The 19,586-nt window shown below is 38.3% G+C and overlaps 1 protein-coding gene and 1 pseudogene across 1 annotated transcript in view; one reads left to right on the top strand and one right to left on the bottom strand.

Annotated features, from left to right (window-relative positions):
- Positions 1–19,586, top strand: part of VSTM2A (V-set and transmembrane domain containing 2A) — a 193,418-nt gene that overhangs the window by 148,290 nt on the left and 25,542 nt on the right. The window lies entirely within an intron of this gene.
- On the bottom strand, positions 7,247–7,994 carry LOC140613579 (acyl-coenzyme A thioesterase THEM4 pseudogene; annotated as a pseudogene).

Here is a 19,586-nt window from a genome sequence, read left to right as displayed (position 1 = left end):
CCAAACAGTATGAGGACAGTTCCCCATGTCTGTAGCTCCACAGGATGACACTAAACCAGAGGGTCCTGATGACGAGCAGCCTGGGCAGTGGGTTAAGGAGCCAGGGCTAACAGCAGCCACATGGTTTTATAGGCTGTGGCTACACTCAAAGAGGACTTAAGTGGGCGTCCCATCTTACTGACACCAGAGATGCGGATGAGAGAGCCTCACAGCAGCCTCCTGTGAAATAGGGAGGACAGGCAACTGCCTTGACAACCACCCACAAGGTTGCTTTTCCTGTGTGCCAGGACAGTACAGGTGTTTGCAAAGACTTGGGTCAGGTTGTGGTGAAGTCTCCCCTACTTGACCTGTGCGGGAACGTGCAAGATCATCAGAGCATTGCAGCAAAATGAATCCCTGTGTAGCTTTCTCTTTCTTTCTCCTTGGTACTTGCTTTTTTCCTTATTGATTCATGTTCTACTGGTATTGTCCCCTGGATGACCATCTTTTCAGTAAGCCTCCAAATTCAAGAGTGGTGTCTGAGTCCATTAGGACTTCTGGACCTGACTGTGCGGTGTGAGTGGTGCAGGGCCATGCTGCTGGCAAGGCTACCAGACATCCCTGGGGTCCACATACAGGTTGGAATGAGCTACAGGTGTGTATTAAACAGAGTCGCAGAACTTGAGGGTAGATTCTCCACTTAGAATATAATTAGTTGTTTTAGTAGAAGATGTCCCATTGTAACCACCCCCATCACTACCTCCATAGATGGCATCTACCAAGTGGGATTGGCATTACCCAGGCACTGCGTCAGGTAAGTACTGTCATCTCCCTGCTGGATTCTCTCCATCAGTAACTACCATGAGGCAACAGGACTTCTTGGGCCAGAAGATCCCTCACAGCAGAGACTTCTACAATACCTGCTGATACGACTTAGGTGATAGGACATTTGCTGAGATGTTTTTATGGTCAGATATCTGCTGGATAGAAAATTCAAATAGTACAAGGGTGGGGGGGGAAGCCCTGAGTTTCCCTTTTTTTCCACTTGTAGGCTCTGATAACCAAACTCTATCATCAGTGGTTCACTGAGCAAAGGTATTGTATTAGTTTCCTAGGGTTGTGTAACAAATTCTATAAAAATAACAGAGATACACTCTCTCACAGTTCTGGGAGCTGGGAGTCTGAAATCCTGGGCAGGAATTGTTTTTTCTGGAGGTTCTGAGACCCTGAGGAAGAATTTGCTCCATACTTCTTGCCTAGCTTCTGGTGGTTGCCAGAGATTCTTGATTCTTGGCATTTCTTTGCTTGTAGATCATCACTCTGAAGTCTGGCTCCATCTTCACATGGCTCTAATAAGTCGGAGTCCTCCAGAGAAACAGAGCTGATTATGCAGTTATACCATTATGGCAGTAGGCAAGTCCCAAGATCTGCAGGGTGAGTCAGTACAGTGGAGACCCAGGAGAGCCAATGGGCTGGTCCCAGTCCAAGTGGAAGCATGAGGACCAGGAAAGCCAATAGAGCAGTTCTAGTCTGAAGGATGGAAGCTTGAGACCTGGAAAGCTTAAGTTTCATTTTCAGTCCATAGGCAGGACAAAGGCCGATGTCCCAGTTCAAAGCAGTCAGGCAGGAAATAATTCTCTCTTACTGTGTGAAGGGCCAGCTTTTTTGTCCTATTCAGGCTTTCATCTGATTAGGTGAGGCCCACCTGCATAGGAGGTGCTGTCTGCTTTACTGCGTCTACTGATTCAAATGCTAGTCTCATCCTAAAATACCCTCACAAAAAATGCCCAGAATAATACTTGGCCAAAACTCTAGGCACTCACAGCTCTGTCAAGTTAAGACCTAAAATTAACCATCATGCATGGCATTCTCTCTGTGTGTCTGTGTCTAAAGCTACCCTTCTTATAACAGTACCAGTCAATGGATTAGGGTAATTAATAATTATTAGTTACAATTAATTGTGACTTGATTACATCTACAAAGACTTAATTTCTAAATTAAATCACTTTTACAAGTACGGGAGCTAGGATTTGGACATATATATATATATATATATATATATATATATATATATATTAAAATATTTTGTTTATTCATGAGAGACACAGAGAGAGAGAGGCAGAGATGCAGGCAGAGGGAGGAGCAGGCTCCATGCAGGGAACCTGATGTGGGACTTGATTCGGGGTCTCCAGGATCACACCCTGGACTGAAGGCGGCGCTAAACCGCTGAGCCACCTGGGCTGCCCTGGACATATCTTTTTGAAGGACAAAATTGAACCTACAAGAAGTATCAAAAGTTAAAAGCTGTGTCGACTTCTAGATTACATCCTCATGGGACAATAGGCCTTTACTGGAATCATTGAATATTTTGTTAAAAAATAGGAGCAGAGGCCACCTCTGCTGTGGCTCACTTGGCATCCACAGTGAGGGAGTTATCAAGTCTGAACCTTAACATAAACTTGATCTGGACACAAAATTGTGTGGTTCCTAGAATGTTATGGTGATGACTCCACCCAGACAAGTAATTTGCCTTTCCTGATAAAGCCATGATAGAAAAATGAGGGGGAAGAATGCTAGTAGTTATTGCTAGCATGGATGTAAAGGGGTACAACCACTTTGGAAACCCGGCAATGTCCACTAAAGTGAAACACATGGCTACTCTCTGACACCACAATCTCCTACTACATATACGCCCAGAAGAGATGAGTACATACATGCACAATCACAAAGAACTGGTAAAAAGCTCCAATTTCCACCCACCAGAAAAACCAATAAATGTATTATTGTATGTTCATCCAGTAGAGTACTTACCAGCAATAAAAATAAGAGTGAACTCTAGATACAGCAACAACATGGGTGAAATCTCACAGACACAGTATTGAGCAACAAAAGCCAGGAAGAAAGGCATATAAAATGTATGGTTCATTCAAAACAGACAAAACTAATAGGTGGTGATAGCCATCAGGTTGGGGTTACCTCCTGGAGGGGGTACTGACTAGAAAGGGTAGAGGGAAACTTCTAGAGAGGGAAATGTGCCACATCGTGCTGGTGTTTGAATGTGTGTATATGAATAATATAAAAATTCATTAAGCTATACACTTAAGATGTGTGCACTTTACTGCAAGTATTATGTATCCCAATAAAAAAAAAAATAAAAGATTGATGTATCGGAGCCCTATGACACAACAAGCATTATTCTAGGCACAGTAGTACAATAAAACAAAGTCTCTCTGTTCTCATGGAACATTCTAGGGAAAGAAGACATTTTATAAACTAATAAAAACAAATGAACAAACTGCCTGTGTGTGCACGTGCCAGCTAGGCATACTTGTCTAGTCACAGGAGTGGTCTACACTAAAGTTTCTTTTTGTGATTTCATAGCATAAGTTTGTTTTTTGTTTGCTTGTCTTTAAATAATGGGGCTGGATAAGATAGGCAAGAGAGAGCCTGAGGGGATGGAGGGGTTGGAAATTGTTGGGTTTAAAAAGAAACAACTGCTGTAGAACTACTTGCCTTCTTAAATTATGTGCCTGCCTGCCTACCTTTGATAAAACAAAACCTAAAAATAAATGTAATAGCTAATTACATTTAATCTCATAGTTAATTAATTCCTGTACACATTATATCCATATCTTCCCTCCAAATTCATTTTGCTTCTTGCTGAAACACATCTCAATATTTTAGGGGTCTTCAAACGTCTTGGTCTTTTTATATCTAAAAATGTCTAAATTAAAAAAAATTAAAAAAATAAAAATGTCTAAATTATCTTGAAAGCCAATTTAGTTGATACAATGAGATACTCAGTAAGAAAAGTCAAGGCACCCAAGTCCAAAGTGAGTTCTAAGACAGACAACCCACTAAGGTGCATACATTTCACAGGAAATGGCTCACTAGTGTTGAAAGACCTTTTAGATGCCACAGGGTGAGTACCCTGTCTGTCACCCTACCTGGAGCAATCATGGGGCAAAGCTGAATTCTCATGTCAAGTTCCCATTGGACGATAGGGAGAGCATGCTATGTGGGCTGTGAAATGAACTCTGAGGGCTGGCTGCTGAGCCTCCCCCGCCCCCCAGGAAATGTGAGGAACCAGAGACAGTAAGTTTGCTGCTAACAGGAGAGCTGAGGGAGAGATGACCAGATTAGGATCATCCAGCAACCCCAGAGTTGGTCAGGGCAAAGGGGAGCATGAACTTTACCCCTGGGCCAAAGATGGACTGTGCCCTGAGAGCACTGGCGTGAGTCCTCCCAGGTCTTATCTGGTAGGCTTCCCGTGGGAGTGAGACTTCAGTACCAGAGGCTGAAGGTGGCACCCTGGGTTCTTAGTGGCCAGACGACAGATGGTAAAGGCAGCTCCAGGAAAGAAAACATCAGGCCATGTCAGTCAGGTGCATGTGAATCAGAGCCAGCCTCAAGCATTACTCAGCCCAGAAAGTAGAGAGCTGGCTCCGAACAAATCCAGTGAAAATTTCCTCTCCCCCTACTTGGTCTCTTCTGCACCAACCTCAGCTGAGAAGAGGAGAGTGAAAAAATGAAATTAGGACCTTAAACTATGGAATAAGACTGGCTGGTCTAGGGACTGGTTTGAAAATGTGTTTCATATTATGATGTGTCCATAAAACATTTTATTAACTGAAGAGTGCTCAGAAAGATCATGGGGCTGCTTACTCTGAGAGAGGAAAAGGCCTCCTTTCACTGGAAATGTTTAAAGGGAGAGTAGGATACCAGCTACATTTCATTTGCAATGATGTCATCCTTCCAGTTGAGCTTGTCCAGCATGTAGGCTAAATTAGCTATATCAGCACTTTGAAAATATGATCCCCACCTACCAATGCCTACTGTTTGTATGTTTATTCCTTTGTAGATTATTGCTCATTTCCCTCAGGATGCATATTAGATTTTCATTATATTTTGAATATTTTGCAGTGTGTTATGAATCTAGGTGTGGATTGTTTTTCTTTAACTATCTTGAAGAGCCTAGACTGCTCTTTTGATATCAGCTCTCAAATAATTTTGATTATTTCAGTGTTGAAAGTGATCTCTTAAAATATTGTGTCTTCACCATTTCTTCTATTCTGGAGCTCTCATCAAATATATGTGGGAGATTCTCAATCTGTTTCCATGTCTCTACATTATTTTACATTTCTGGTTCAGCTCTAGCAGTAGCACCTGAAACAATTCCTTAGCACTAGCTTCTGGTTCACTATTTCACTATGCAGCTGTGTCTAGTCTAAAATCCCTCCCACATACCTTTTTAAAACAGTTTTATTTCTGAGATTTTAACAGATTTTTATTTATATCTTGCTGCATTTAGTTTTTCTGCTTTTTAAATATGTTATTGTTCACATTTTTTATAGAAGCTATTCCTTTCTATATCTTTTTTACATTATATTTATTTTTACATAAATATAATCATTGCAAATGTTTGTGCAACTATTCCAAACAAATTTATCTGAAGTAAATTTAATATTTTATTTCTTAATTTTGCTCTATATCTTCTTATCATGAAAGATTCTATGAATTTTAAACATTTTTGCAGGCTTGTGTTTGGAGTTTTTGTTTTCGCTCTTATTTTATTTTTCTTGTATCTCTGTTTCATTCTTCTTATGAAAATATTTTGTATTACTTCCACTTGGTTTTCCATATACTAGCTTAGAAACAGGCAATTTTAGGAATCCTAGTCCTTGCTCATATTTCTAGTTCATATTTCTAGTTCACTAGAAACAGTGTTTGAACATATTGTTTGAACAATGTGCTTTGGTCAATTCTATTAAGCAAGTGGGAAGATTGGTTCATGTACGGACATTAAAGTAAACCTTTTCCAGCTCCCTTACAATGCCAAAAATCTTCTAAAACTGAGATTTCATTTGTTTTTCTGTCAGAAGGCTAACCCCTCACCCAACTTCAAGTTGTGAGACTGGCTCTAGAGTCTTTATCCAACAGGTGGTAAACCCTGCCGTTGCTGTGCCCATAGCCACATTCCAGTAACCATTGCTATCAACATATTTCCTGTTTTGTATTTTTAAAGCATTTTATCTATTATTGTTTTGAGTTGAGGATATAGAATGCACCAAAGCATGAACTTAATATAGCATTCTGACCAGAATCTCCTTATCTAACGTATTAAATTCATTTATTTCATCTCTCCAGTTAAAACAAAAGCAGTGCCAGCTAACATAATAAGACAAGAAAAAGAAAGTGTATACTGACTTGGAAGGAAAAAATAAGTGTTTGTAGATGACATGATTGTCTATGTAGAAAATTTGAAACAATCAGTCAAAAAACTGGAACTAATAGAAGGGCTGCAGGATATAAGGTTAATATACAAAAGGTCAACCACTTTCCTATATAACAGTAAATGAACAAATGGAATTTGAAATGTAAAATGAATACCTTTTAAATTAGCACCTCTCAAAATAAAATACTAAAATATATATCTAACAAAATACAAGATCTATATGAGGAAAATTGCAAAACTAATGAATGAAATCAAATAACTAAATAAATGTTCATGGATGGGAAAACTCTATTATCAAGCTGTCAGCTCTTCCCAACTTGATCTACAGATTCAATGCAATTCCAATAAAAATCTGAACAAGTTATTCTCTGGTGATCAACAAACTGATTCTAAAGCTTATGTGGAAAATCAACAGACTAAAAATAACCAACAAAGTATTGAAGAAAAATAAAGTTGAGGAACTGACACTACCCAATTTTAATACTTATTTTAAGTTATAGTAATCAAGATTATGTGGCATTGGCAACAGACAAATAGATCAATGAAACAGAATAGAAAATCAACAAACAGACCCACATAAATATAGTCAACTAATCTTTGATGAAGGAGGAAAGGCACAATGGAGCAGAGATTTTTTTTTTTAAACAAATGGTGCTGGATCAACTAGACATTCACATGCAAAACAAACCAAAAACAGACTTTATATGACCTGAAAGGTTGACTCATATTTATATTTAAATGTAAAATATAAAACTATAAAACTAGAAGATGATATAGAAGAAAATCTAGATGACCTTTTGTTGGCAGTTACTTTTTCACCTCACAGGGAGTGTGTCTGTGTTAAAAAGTTTAGAAGGAGGAAATAGCTCTTGGAATTGTATTCTGAAGATTTATTCAAGAAGGTCAGTGTTAGCAGGCTTCATCCTCTGGGGGACTCAACAGCAGGTAAGTAGAGAAGGACTGGGGATAACAGCTTCTTCTGGAGGAGAGAGAGCTTAATGGAGATTGGTGTAAAATGCACCAGAAGCTCTTTTATGTCAAACTTTCTTTGAGATCCAGCTTTATCAGTAAGCTTGTTGTGTCTGAATATAGGGTCTTCTTATCCATGCTTTGACCATCACAGAAAACAATTTCCTTCTTCAACCTTATCAAGTTGGCTATTTATCACAACAGAACAAAGGCCTCTTAAAATTAATGTTGAGATTGTCAGTCATGACAATTCCCCACTATAATTGCCGACATACCAACAGTAGTGTCAATCATGGTTGCAATGGTACGTCCATGAAGGAATCCAAGTGCTCTTGCAGATAAGGACCTCCTTAAAATATGCAAAATATCCTTTCTTCATCATGATTATGGAATACCACATATGCAAGGCCCAGGCTTTCCTTAATCTTCTGGGGAAGCGCTGGGCCTATGACATTTGTTATTTTACAGGCTTTGTGTCACAAAAAAAGGTTTTAGAGTCTTAAATACTTCAAGCTGACTTACATTTATGTGAAGACAAATGTTTCTAGGAGCCATCTTCACATTTCTTCATGAACTGACCAAAGAAGAGCCTCATATCCTTGCTCCAACTGGGATTGTTGGATAATGGTCCCTATTGATGATCCGAGAAGAAAATGGTCTTTGCACAGCTGCATGGTCCCTCACCATCAGGGGCACACCTCCCTGTAAGTGAGTAGGGCCCTTCCCCCAACCCCACTTCCACTTCTGGGGCAAATGCAGTTACAAGGCACAGCTCCACAGCATGGCTCTGAGGGTGCCCAAGTTCCACCATGATGGCTGCCTGGCCACCTGCTCACCTGCTTGGTCCTCCCCATTCATGGAGGGGCATGTGACACTCAGCAGTGACTTTTTAGATAGAACACGAAAGGCACAATCTATGAAAGAAATAGTTGATAAACTAGACATCATTAAAATTAAAACTTTCTGCTTTTTAATACACGTTGTCAAGAAAAACAAAAAGACAAGCCACAGACTGGAAGAAAATATTTGCAAAGACATATCTGATAAAGAACTATTATCCAAAATATGCAAAAAAAATTCTTAAAATTCAGCAATAAGAACACAACCTCACTAAAAACGAGATAAAGTCATTAATAGATATATCCTTATAAAAGATACACACATGGCAAATAAGCAGATGAAAAGGTATTCTATATCATATGCCATCAGGGAAATGCAAATTAAAACAATGAGATACAGCTGCGTACCTATTAGAATGGCCAAAATGTGGAACACTAAGAATACAAGATATTGGCGAAGATATGGAGCAACAAGAACTTTCATTCTTTACTAGTGTGAATGCAAAATAACAGCCAATTTGGAAGATGGTGTGGTATTTTCTTACAAAACTAAACATAGTCTTACCATACTATCCAGCAATAGCACTCCCTGGCATTTACCCAAAGATGTTGAAAAAATATGTCCACACAAATACTGTACATGGATGTTTATAGCTGCTTTATTCATAATTGCCAAAACCTGGAGGAAATCAAGATATCCTTCAGTAGGTGAATGGATAAACTGGGATATATCCAGACAATGGAATATTATTCAGCACCATAAACAAATGAACTGTCAAGCCATGAAAAGACATGGAGGAACTTTAAATACATAATTCTAAGGAAAAGAAGCCAATATGAAAAAGCTATATATTGTATGATTCCAACTTTATGACTTTCTAGGAAAGAAAAAACTATGAGGATAGTAAAAACATAAGTGGTTGCCAGGGATTGGTGGGAGAAAGAGATGAATAGGCAGGAGACAGAGGATTTTTAAGGTAGTGAAAATATTCTTAATGACACTATACTGACAGATATGTGTCATTAGACACTGGTCAACATGTGTAGAATGTACACCAAGAGTGAACCCTAATGTAAACTATGGACTTTGGGTGATAATGACATATTAATGTAGGTTTATCAATTGCAACAAACCTACCTCTTGGTGGGGGGTGTTGATAATGAGGGAAAGGGTATAAGGGAACTCTCTGTACCTTCTCAATTTTGTTATAAACCTAAAAATAATAAAGTTTAAAAATACAAAACCAAGAAAGACCAGAAAACAACATTTTAGGCTGCAGAGTTTTACCAAATCCTTCAAGTTTTTATATAGTCTTTCCACTATTTCTGTTTTTTCAATAACCTATGATTGTATTTTTTAATTTCCTCTTTGGCTTAATAGCAACTTGATGAATTTTTGTTTCTTTTGCATTCAAAATATCAATCAGTGAATAAGTCACCTCTTTTTCCAATTTTAAACCTTATTTTCAGCTCTTCTATATATACATTTACCACTATATGCACCATGAAAAAGAAGCCCCAAGTCATCAAAGTCCCTATTTATCCATCCTCAGGAAGAGACACAAGAAATCCTACCTCAGCAACCTTCATAGCTGTTTCCTGTCTTTTACTGCTGATGAGATCCTGGCTGAAATTCCCCAGAGCTGACAATCTAACCAATAACATAATATGAGAATTTTTAGTAATACATGCTTCCATTCCATAATATTAGTTTAATGCTATTTTTTCTCTATCTTATACTCTGACAATTCAAATTGAGAAAAGAAATAAAAACATTTCAGGAGACTTATTTATATCTATTTTATTAAATTCAAACTCAAACCATGAAGGCTGTTGAGAGTGTTCATCAAAGCTGGAAGCTACTTGGGGCAAATTTCTGCATTTTGTCCTACTTCACATTGTTAAATTCAGTAAAATGCATTGAGGAAACAGGCAGGAACATTGAATGAATTTAAATCTATTTCAGCTGCTGACTTGATCTGATAAACGTGTACCCCTCTTTAGAGAGTGAACTAAAAGTTAAATTTGAAAAAGGCTCTATTTTACTTTATGTGAAGAAAAAGGATATTGCCCAAGGAAAATGTCAGCTGTGATGTCAGTCCTTCCAGCCTTCAGGCCAGCAGTTTTATGTCAGTCCTTTGGTGTACAGACACCTTAGCAGCGAAAATGAGCTGATAAGAAGAAAAAGAAGTTAGAACTGAGCTTTGGAAGAAAACCAACCTGGTATCAGGGAGGTCTTCCCTTTAGACAGTGTTTGATTCAAAACACTGGTTCTCAAAGGGTGTCCCTGAACCAAGAGTATCAGTTTTTCCTTTGAGCTTGTTAGAAATGCAAATTTGTGGGCACTTCTGTGACCTATTGAATCAGAATCTCTGAGGATACAGCCCAGAAAACTGTGTGTTAAAAGCTCACCAGGAGACTTTATGCATATTAAAGTTTGAGAACCACTGAGGTAGAGAAAGATATTCAATTAGGCAAATTGGGTAGAAGAAATTCAAGAAGTCAGAACTAATTGTGAAGAAAAATGGAAATAGCCACCTGGCTTCTGGGATTGGTGAATCCAGAGCAAGACCGTAGCCCCACAGCTGGTAAACAAGAGGTCCAGAGAGGAGGTTTAGATTTTTAATTAGCAGAGTTATTGGCAGGAATTATACAGGATTTGGGGGCCATGCAAGCTAAGTAGTGTTAACAACTCTCGTCTACTCTCAGCAGGGAACTGGATTGTTAAGTAGTTAAACCAAAATTTAAGTCTGGTTGTAAAGGTTAGAATCAATTTAGAATCTAATACAATCATTAGATAAATAAGGCCTGGGACAAAATGAACACTCTGATGTGTGCTATATGAATGTCTGGAGCAGACAACAGGGTCAACAGGTCAACATTACAACAAATGTTGTAGTCAGCAACATTAGGTTTGGTCCCACAAGATGAGTAGGTTGATGTAGTTTCTGCTTTGATCAGTGCTGATTTGAGAACTAGCTCTACCAAGACAATGCTTGGAAGGTGAAAGGAGACAATAGTGGAGAAAATAGGAAACTATCCGTCCTGATTTTAGCATTGAAAATCCAAGATCCTAGCAAAACACTCAGTTCTAGGAAAACCACGAAGTTTGGTGACTCTAAGCCAAGTAAATTCAAATTTTCTTAGGTAAATATAACATCTATGATTTACTCTGATGTTGTGTTGACATCTTTGTTGTGTTGTGTTAAGTCAATTAAAACTATTACTTTAATAATAATTTTTAAATAATTTAAGAGTTTCGTGTGATTTGAAGGTGTGTATTTCCAAAAGTTTGTGTATCTGTTTACTTTAAAGACTGTGGATAAAGAAATAATCCTAAGTGTACACATGTGAAATCATATGCTGTAGATTTTGGAGGGTTTTTTGGTAATATCACTAATCAAAAAAAGAAAAATTCATATTTTTAGCTTTTAATTAATGCATACTAGGTAGGTGGGTATTTGAAGAGCTATGAGACACCTGGAATGACAATATTTATTGAAACTCAAGGACAAAACTTTGGAACAGATGTGTTATGAATGGATTACAAAGTGGATGAATGAATCACTAAATCACAAAACAATATTGGACACATAAAGAGATTCCAAACAGGTGCAGGATAAAGCAACAACTCTGATCTATTTTATCAAATTGCAGGGCTTATGTCATGGTATTTATTTAGAACAACTTGTAAAGAAAACCAGTTACCCTTAACTTGAAAGAATATTTCAGCACTTGTTTTATACTTTTGATATAAATCACTACTATTCAAATTTTCTCTGGAAAATCCTTCTGAAAAAAAGTACATCTTTTAAATAAAGCTAACTTTATAAAATCTATTGATAGGTGTAAGGGACTTGGGACTTATTCCTCTATATTATGAGCCTATAATGTTGCACTCTAGGTTTAAGTTTACATAAGTAAAAATCAAAGGTTAGTGGAATCTAAAAAAAAAAAAAAATTGCATTATCTCTTGCAGAGAAACAGTTGCATGAGAGTCAGGAATACAATGATCTCAGGCCCTTTCCAAAGCAAACATTTTTGTATGAATGCTATTCAAAAGAAACTCTTCACCAAGTCAACATTGCACAAATTGTGAGGAAACAGATGACTTTTATAGGAAACAACAATTCTGATAAATTGTACTCTAAGAGTTTGGATCTTCTTTAAATTGTCTAAATTCTATTTACCATTGTCCAAAAAGGCTTCAGGATCAGAGAAAGAAAAATACCATATAATTTCACTCATATTTGGAATTTAAGAAACCAAACAAAGAGAGAGAGACAAACCGAGAAATAGACTCTTAATTATAGAGAACAAACTGATGGTTACCATGGGGGACAGGAGTAAGGGATGGATGAAATAGGTCTTGGGAATTAGAGAGTACACTTATCCTAATGAGCACTGAGTAATGTATAGAATAGTTGAATTGCTATATTGTACACCTGAAACTAATATAACAATGTGTGTTAACAATACTGAAATTAAAATTTAAAAACTCAATTGAGAAAAGCCTTCATGAAATAAAATACATGGGAAATCAGTAAAATTTATTCTAAAATAGTTATCTAGAAAAAAGAATAAAATAAAAATCAATTTTTAATGTTTGGGTCAAGCTGTATCACTTTAAAATAACCTTAATTCCTGGGGGAAGGCAGAAAGACTACCTGGGCTCTTCCACCCTCTTTTTTTTAAAAGATTTTATTTATTTATTCATGAGAGACACAGAGAGATATAGAGGCAGAGACACAGGCAGAGGGAGAAGCAGGCTCCACACAGGGAGCCTGACATGGGACTCGATCCTGAGTCTCTAGGATCCCACCCTAGGCTGAAGGCTGTGCTAAACCACTGAGCCACCAGGGCTGCCCTTCCACCCTCTTTTAATTGGCAACAGGCTTCAGAATATTTCTGAAGGTTTTTCAATAATTTGTTTTAATATAGTTTATTGCATGACAAAAATAAATTTTCTAATACTAAATAATTTTCAACATGGAGTTATTAAGATTTCTTACTGTTGATGACCTGTTGGGCACATGTGTTCAACATGTAACTCTCTAATACTCTGAGTGTGTGTGTATGAGACCCACATGGCATAAGAGAAAAAAGTGTACTTCTTGAATGTGAGACATTGAACTTTTTAGTATGCAAAATTCCTCATGGTTCAGTTGCAGACAGTTTTTTTTTTTTAATTTTTTTTGTTTTTATTTATTTATGATAGTCACAGAGAGAGAGAGAGGCAGAGACACAGGCAGAGGGAGAAGCAGGCTCCATGCACCGGGAGCCCGACGTGGGATTCGATCCTGGGTCTCCAGGATCACGCCCCGGGCCAAAGGCAGGCGCTAAACCGCTGAGCCACCTGGGCTGCCCCAGTTGCAGACAGTTTTAAATAAATAATCACAAGATGAGGGGTCTGGTTTTAGATAGTGAGTAGCTAACAAAGTCAAATTGCCCTTTCCTAGCTCTTTGTTAAATTGCCAAGGAAAATGTATGTATGTATGTATGTATGTATGTATGTATGTATGTATGATGATGGATAGACAGATGATAGATAGATAGATGATAGATAGATTCATACCTACACACACACATACATACACACATACATACATGCATACATAGAGAATGACTGAATAGGTAAATAATTATTCATGAAGAACTTAAGAGAATGCATGTGTTAGGACAAGGGTGGGTAGTGAATGTGTGGACTATGAGTTGGTAGTAAGTGGGTATAGAATAAGGAATAGATAGTGAGTAGGTGAGGTTGAAACATGGGATGAGGAGTAGATGATGAGTGGTTGGTGTGGGTCAGGGATTAACTAGTGAGTAAATAGTTAGTGAGGGATGTAGGCAGCAAATGGCATGAGGTAGATGGTAAGGAATGAGTAGTTGTAAGGTGGAGAGAGGTAGAAAACTATGGGCATGGATAGTGGCAGGGGGAGTACTTAATGAGTGGTTAGAGGACAAAGATTATGTATGAGTGGGTATACACAGAGAGGTAGGTAGAGAGTGAGTGTGGGATGAGAAGTTAATAATGAGTGTGTATGGTTAGAAGTTAAATATCTCTAATCTTCTAACCCCAAGTGAGCGCTGAGGGGAGTAAGGAGGTAAGTAGGTAAGGAGTAGATGTGAAGTGTGTTGTGTATAGTAGGTGGTTAGGCAGTCAATTTGTATGACACAGTATAGTTTTTAAGTGGCTGTGAGGCACGGTGTTAACAGCAAGTACATAGGTAATGACTGGGGTTGGGGCAGCTTGTAGATAGCAAGTAGGTAGGTAGAGAGTGGATATGGGCCTGGACCTTGTGATGAAATTTATCTAGCTCATTAGACCTGATCTTGGGCATGGGACTTAGTTTGGGAACTTTACTTTGGACATGAATCTTAAATCAGGAATTTTGACCTAAAGCTTGAATTTGCACCAGAGTTGAACTTTGATGCTAAGTATTAGAAGAGACCCTTTTACTTCAGACCCAAACTTCCACCTTGTTATGAGACCTAGACCTGGACCTTTAACTACATCTTGGACCTGGATCTTAGAAGTAGAAATTGAACCCTGTATCTGAACCTTGGATACAAATTTCAAACCTGGACCTTTGACCTAGACCTTGCACTTGGATCTGAACCTGGACCTTAGATCTAAAATTGTTCCTTGGACCTAGAAACTGAACCGTAATCTGGATCTTGAACCTAAATCATGAATCTTTCTCTAATTTGGACATTGAACCTGGCCTTAGGCATGGAAATCAGACCTGGACATGGATCTTGGGCTTAGATCTTGTATCTGACTTAGACTTTAGAATTGAACTTTTGCCCTGAGACCTAAACATCAAACCTCAGACCTGAACCATGAGATACCCAGGACCTGAAATGGAAAGTGGACCTTCGACCTGTTTTTGTCCCAGATTTAGACTGGAAATTAGTGCTGGATTTTGAACCTTGTCTTGTGCCTTACCTGGAGTTTGCATGTTATCTTGTGGTTTTCTCATGTCAAGACAGGGTCATCTCTCTATACATTTAGCTCAGATGTCAAGACTGATGATGCCATACATGCACCAAAGGGGTGTAAAAGGTTTATTACTCACGTAGTGAGGCCTTTCTAGGGAAAGCAGGGAAGGGTTCTAGCGTGGTCTGAAAATGGCTGAGAGAGCAAAGAGGGGCAAGTGGTTTGGGATTTTATTGTGGTTAGGAGAATAGGGCCAGGATGAGAGCATGGGCGAGGGATTTCATGGTTTATACTTTCTGCTACTGCTGAAGGAGGATTAACATGAGCTTCCTTGTAGTCTTTACAAAGTATGAGGCAATAGGGAAGAAGAGAAAGGTGGGACTTGAAAGCTGTCAGTAGTCAAACATTCAAAACAGAGTCAGACTCTTTATTATAATTTACCCCTTGATGATTGAATGATGGCTGAAACATGGCATATTTTACAAAATTAAATTTGAATTTGTTTAAGGAAGCTGATACAGTGCTCTATGAGGTCAATAGCTGGAGGCCAGAAAAGAAATGAAATTTTAGTTGAATGCTGTGTTCAAGAACCCAACATGGTATATGTTAAATGAGTTTCTTGGCTATTCTAAATAATGCCTCAAACTTTGATGGGAGTAAGGAGGGATGCCTGGGTGGCTCAGTGGTTGAGCGTTTGCCTTTGGCTCTAGGCATGATGCTGCCATCCCAAGATTGAGTCCCACATCGGGCTCCCCACAGGAAGCCTGCTTCTCCCTCTGCCTCTGTCTCTGCCTCTCTCTTTGTGTCTCTCATGAATGAAATAAATAAAATAAAATATATATATATATATATAAAGGAATAGGAATAAGAAGTACTTTAGTAAGGCCTTGAATTGTGGATTTAATGTATGCTGAGACTTGTGTGATCTTGACTTACAAGATTTGGGTAGGTGTGAAGCAAAAAAAAATCCCAAGTTCTTCATGCTAAAGATCATGATTTTGCCATTAGCTAAACCCAATGATCAGATTATGAATAATGATGAAGAGTCTATAAAGACCTGGAGATGAGGATCATTATAAGGCAGGGCATCCAGTGCTAAGGTGGCTGCCTAAAGTTCAGCCCATTGTGCCAAGCTTTCAAGTCTAGATTTTATCAAGGATATCTAGTTAAAGGATGGCCAACAAAAACCCTTTAGCAGACTCCATCATCTATATTGGTTGTGCCATCCATAAAGTATACCAACTCCCCTTCTTATTTACTCAGATGTTTCCAGTGGGGTCTTCAGGGAACAGATGGGTCCAGAAGAGGAGTGACTTCCTCTAGTGCCATATGGCAAGGGACTGAGGACAAGGGGAAGCCACTTTTTTCCTACAAAGGTAATATGCCATATGGTCTGAATCTCACTTGATCCTAAAAATGTCATATTTATTTTAGCAAGGTTTTAATGGCCATGCCAAGCCTACAGTCTGTTGCCTCTAAGACCTAAGGCATAATGGTAACCAGGTACACTCACAGGCTCGGGGCTCATTAGAGACCCGGTCTCTAGAAGGAGCCAGGAACTTTCACTCTACAGGTGTACAACATAGGGAATAGGAAAGTAGAAGCTCATGGGTGACATGGCCATCTTGGGTGGTTCACAGATTCCAGGAGGCAGAAAAGAAGTTACTAAAAACTCTAAAATAAAAGAATTTCTCAGGGGCACTAATGAGAGTGTCTGTTACATTGCAATTGGGACAGATTTAAAGCCTTTGTTGTAGGGATCCTCATTCAAAGTGGGCTGATTACTGAGTAACAGAATAAATGGTCTTAAGTAAAATTGTAAATGAGGTATGTATTGCTTCCCGTACCCAAAAGGCCTTAAAAAACGCTGCGCTCATTTGAGGTGATGGCAGTCAACAGTTGTTTCTTGACACTGTCATGAATAGAGTGGTCTTCAATTGACCAAATAATGCCCAGAAATTTTGCCAAGGTAGTGAGGCCTTGTACTATGTATAAGATTTCCCTTTCTTGTGAGCTCCTTTGTGAATGCTTGTGTGTCCTGAATGAGTGTGCCAAATGAATCTCCTAAGAGGAAGATTCATCAATGTTACATCATATCTACATTCTGGAGAAAGTTGGGTGTGGTATTGAAAAGATGGTGTTGAATGGGCTGCTGAGATACCCCATGAGTAACCAGGTTAAGTTGTATTGTGTTAAGATAAAGGAAAATTGGTGCTGAGAGGCTGTTGAAATGAGCCCTGAACAAAACATACTAGCCAAATCTATGACTGCAAAGTATTTACTAGTTGCTGATTGGATGGAGTCAATAACCTCAATAATACTGGGTATTAGGGATCTTAATGGATGGGAACATGGCATTAAATAATTCATTGTGAGCACCATTCATTCTTTCCAGGTTTAATAACAGGCTAAACTGGGCCTAAATAGACTCCATATAATAGGTTTCAATCCTTGAAAGTCCAGTTTAATTTATTTTGGGTTTGTTAACAATTAAAATAGGTTGAGACAAATCCACAGGGTCTTTTTTTGTCAGGACAATTTTAAATGCCAAAGATTTAATTTAATTTTAATTTATTATTTATTAGATCAGAGCCTCCATGCCCACTGTGAGATATTTTAGGGAAAATAGAACTATGACCATGGGAATTTAGGCAACGCAATAGTTTAAATCATTAAGGTGAGACATACTTATGTTTCCTCTATTTTATGTTTGTGACTCCTTTAAGATTATAGGAGGTACCTTATGTAAACTTAGTAAAATCCTCAGAAGAGATAAGATAAATTACTTAAATTTAGTGAGATATTCCAGGTGTAACTCTAATTTGAGCTCCAATACAGATTAAGGTCCATACTTATTAAGGTTTACCGTTTGGAGCATTGCAGCAGATGTTAAATTTAGAATTGAGACATTAAAATTAGTTTAGATATTAAAGTTAATTTTATCTGTTTCTGGTATGTTTCATAAGTCTTTGACTTCCAATTAGGTCAAATTGTGGTGCAGAGGTCTCACATCCAGGCATAAAATTTAAGTCCAGGTCTAATTCCTAGCCCAGTGCCCACGTGCAAAATATGGATCTAAACCTCAAGTTTAGGGTTATGTCCAAGGAACTGGAAAATTCCAGATCCAAGTTTCATGCTCATCATTCATGTCCCAGGTTAGGTCCAGATCTTATTTCCTGGTCCAAGGCAAGAGGACCACCAGTTATAACATTTACCACCATGGTACTAGGAATAGATTCAAAGTCCAGGTCTTTTAAAACAATTTTTGGTCTTTTACTTCAAAGACTAGGTCAAATCAATTACGAATACATATTTAACATCTAGTACTAGTTCAAGGTTCAGGTGCATGGTATAGATCAAGAAGGGAATCTCAGGTACAAGTTTCAGGTCCAAAGTTATGTCTAGAACCAGGTATAAGATCCAAGATAGATTTTAGAGGTCTATGTCTAGGTCCAAGTCCATGACAAACAACTAAGTCAAAGGTCAGGCCCAAGGTCTTGGATGCATCAAGGCCCTAGTTTGGCATCCTATATTCAGGTCCAACATAAGGATCTAGGGTCCATATTGAAATCTGAGGTCCATGTTTAAGTTCCATTGTCCAAGTCTTGGTCTATATCAGAGATACAGTTACAGGTAGGTATAAGGGGTATTATTTACATGTGAATTCCAGTTTTAGCCCCCTGAAATCTATGTCTAAGAATCATCTCCAGATATGAGGTCCAGGAAAAAGGTCTGAATTTCACTATCAAAGTCCAGATGCAAAGTCCCAAATCCAGTCCAAGGTCTATTCCAGTTCTGAAACCCAAGCCCAAAATCCATGTCCATAGTCATATCAAGGTCAGACATTCAGATCTGAGACACAAATATGAGATTAGAAATTCAATTCCAAGCTCCAGGTAGAAGTTTCCAAGTTTCCTTTCTACTATTCAGGTCCAGATATAAGCCCAGAATCTTTGACTACATCTAAGGTACAGGTATCAATGTCCAAGAGCATATTTAGGTCCAGGTCAAAGGTCCAAGTCCCCATTAGAGATCAATTTCTAAGTTATAAAATTCAACATTGATGTTCAAGGTCTAAATCCAATTCTAGGTTCAAAGTCTATATTCAAATATAGGCCTAGTGCAGAGAATGCAAAGTTGAGGTTTAAGGTCCAGGTTCTCATTTAGGTTCAGGTCCAAAATTTAAGTGAAAGTTTTAGTATAGTTCCAAGGGCATGTTCAAGGAACCTGACATATCTAGGTCTAAGATCTGGGTCTAATGGTCATGTCCAAGATTAGTTTCAAACTGAGGTCTGAGTTCAAGGTCTGAGGTACACATTTGAGTTTAGAGATCTAGATCCAAGGAACAGATCCAGTGTTGAAGGTCTATCGTCTAGGTCAAATCTATGTCAAAAAAAAAAAAAAAAAAAGTCCAAAACCTGGTCAAGGTCAAGGTCTAAGATGCTGATCCAAGTTTAAGGCCCACAATTTTGGTCTCAGATCAAGGTCTAGGTCCTAGTACCAGAACCAAGATTGTGTGTTACTAGGTCTGAGATCTAAGATGAAGGTTAGAGGTTAAGATCCAAGACTCTACATCAAAGTTTAATTCCATGACTAAAGACATGGTCTAGAGTCAGTTCCAAAT

The sequence above is a fragment of the Canis lupus genome, chromosome 21, assembly GCF_048164855.1.
Source record: "Canis lupus baileyi chromosome 21, mCanLup2.hap1, whole genome shotgun sequence".
Taxonomy (NCBI): Eukaryota; Metazoa; Chordata; class Mammalia; order Carnivora; family Canidae; genus Canis; species Canis lupus.
The sequence above is the reverse complement of the archived record's forward strand: the minus strand, read 5'-3'. Positions and strand labels throughout refer to the sequence as shown.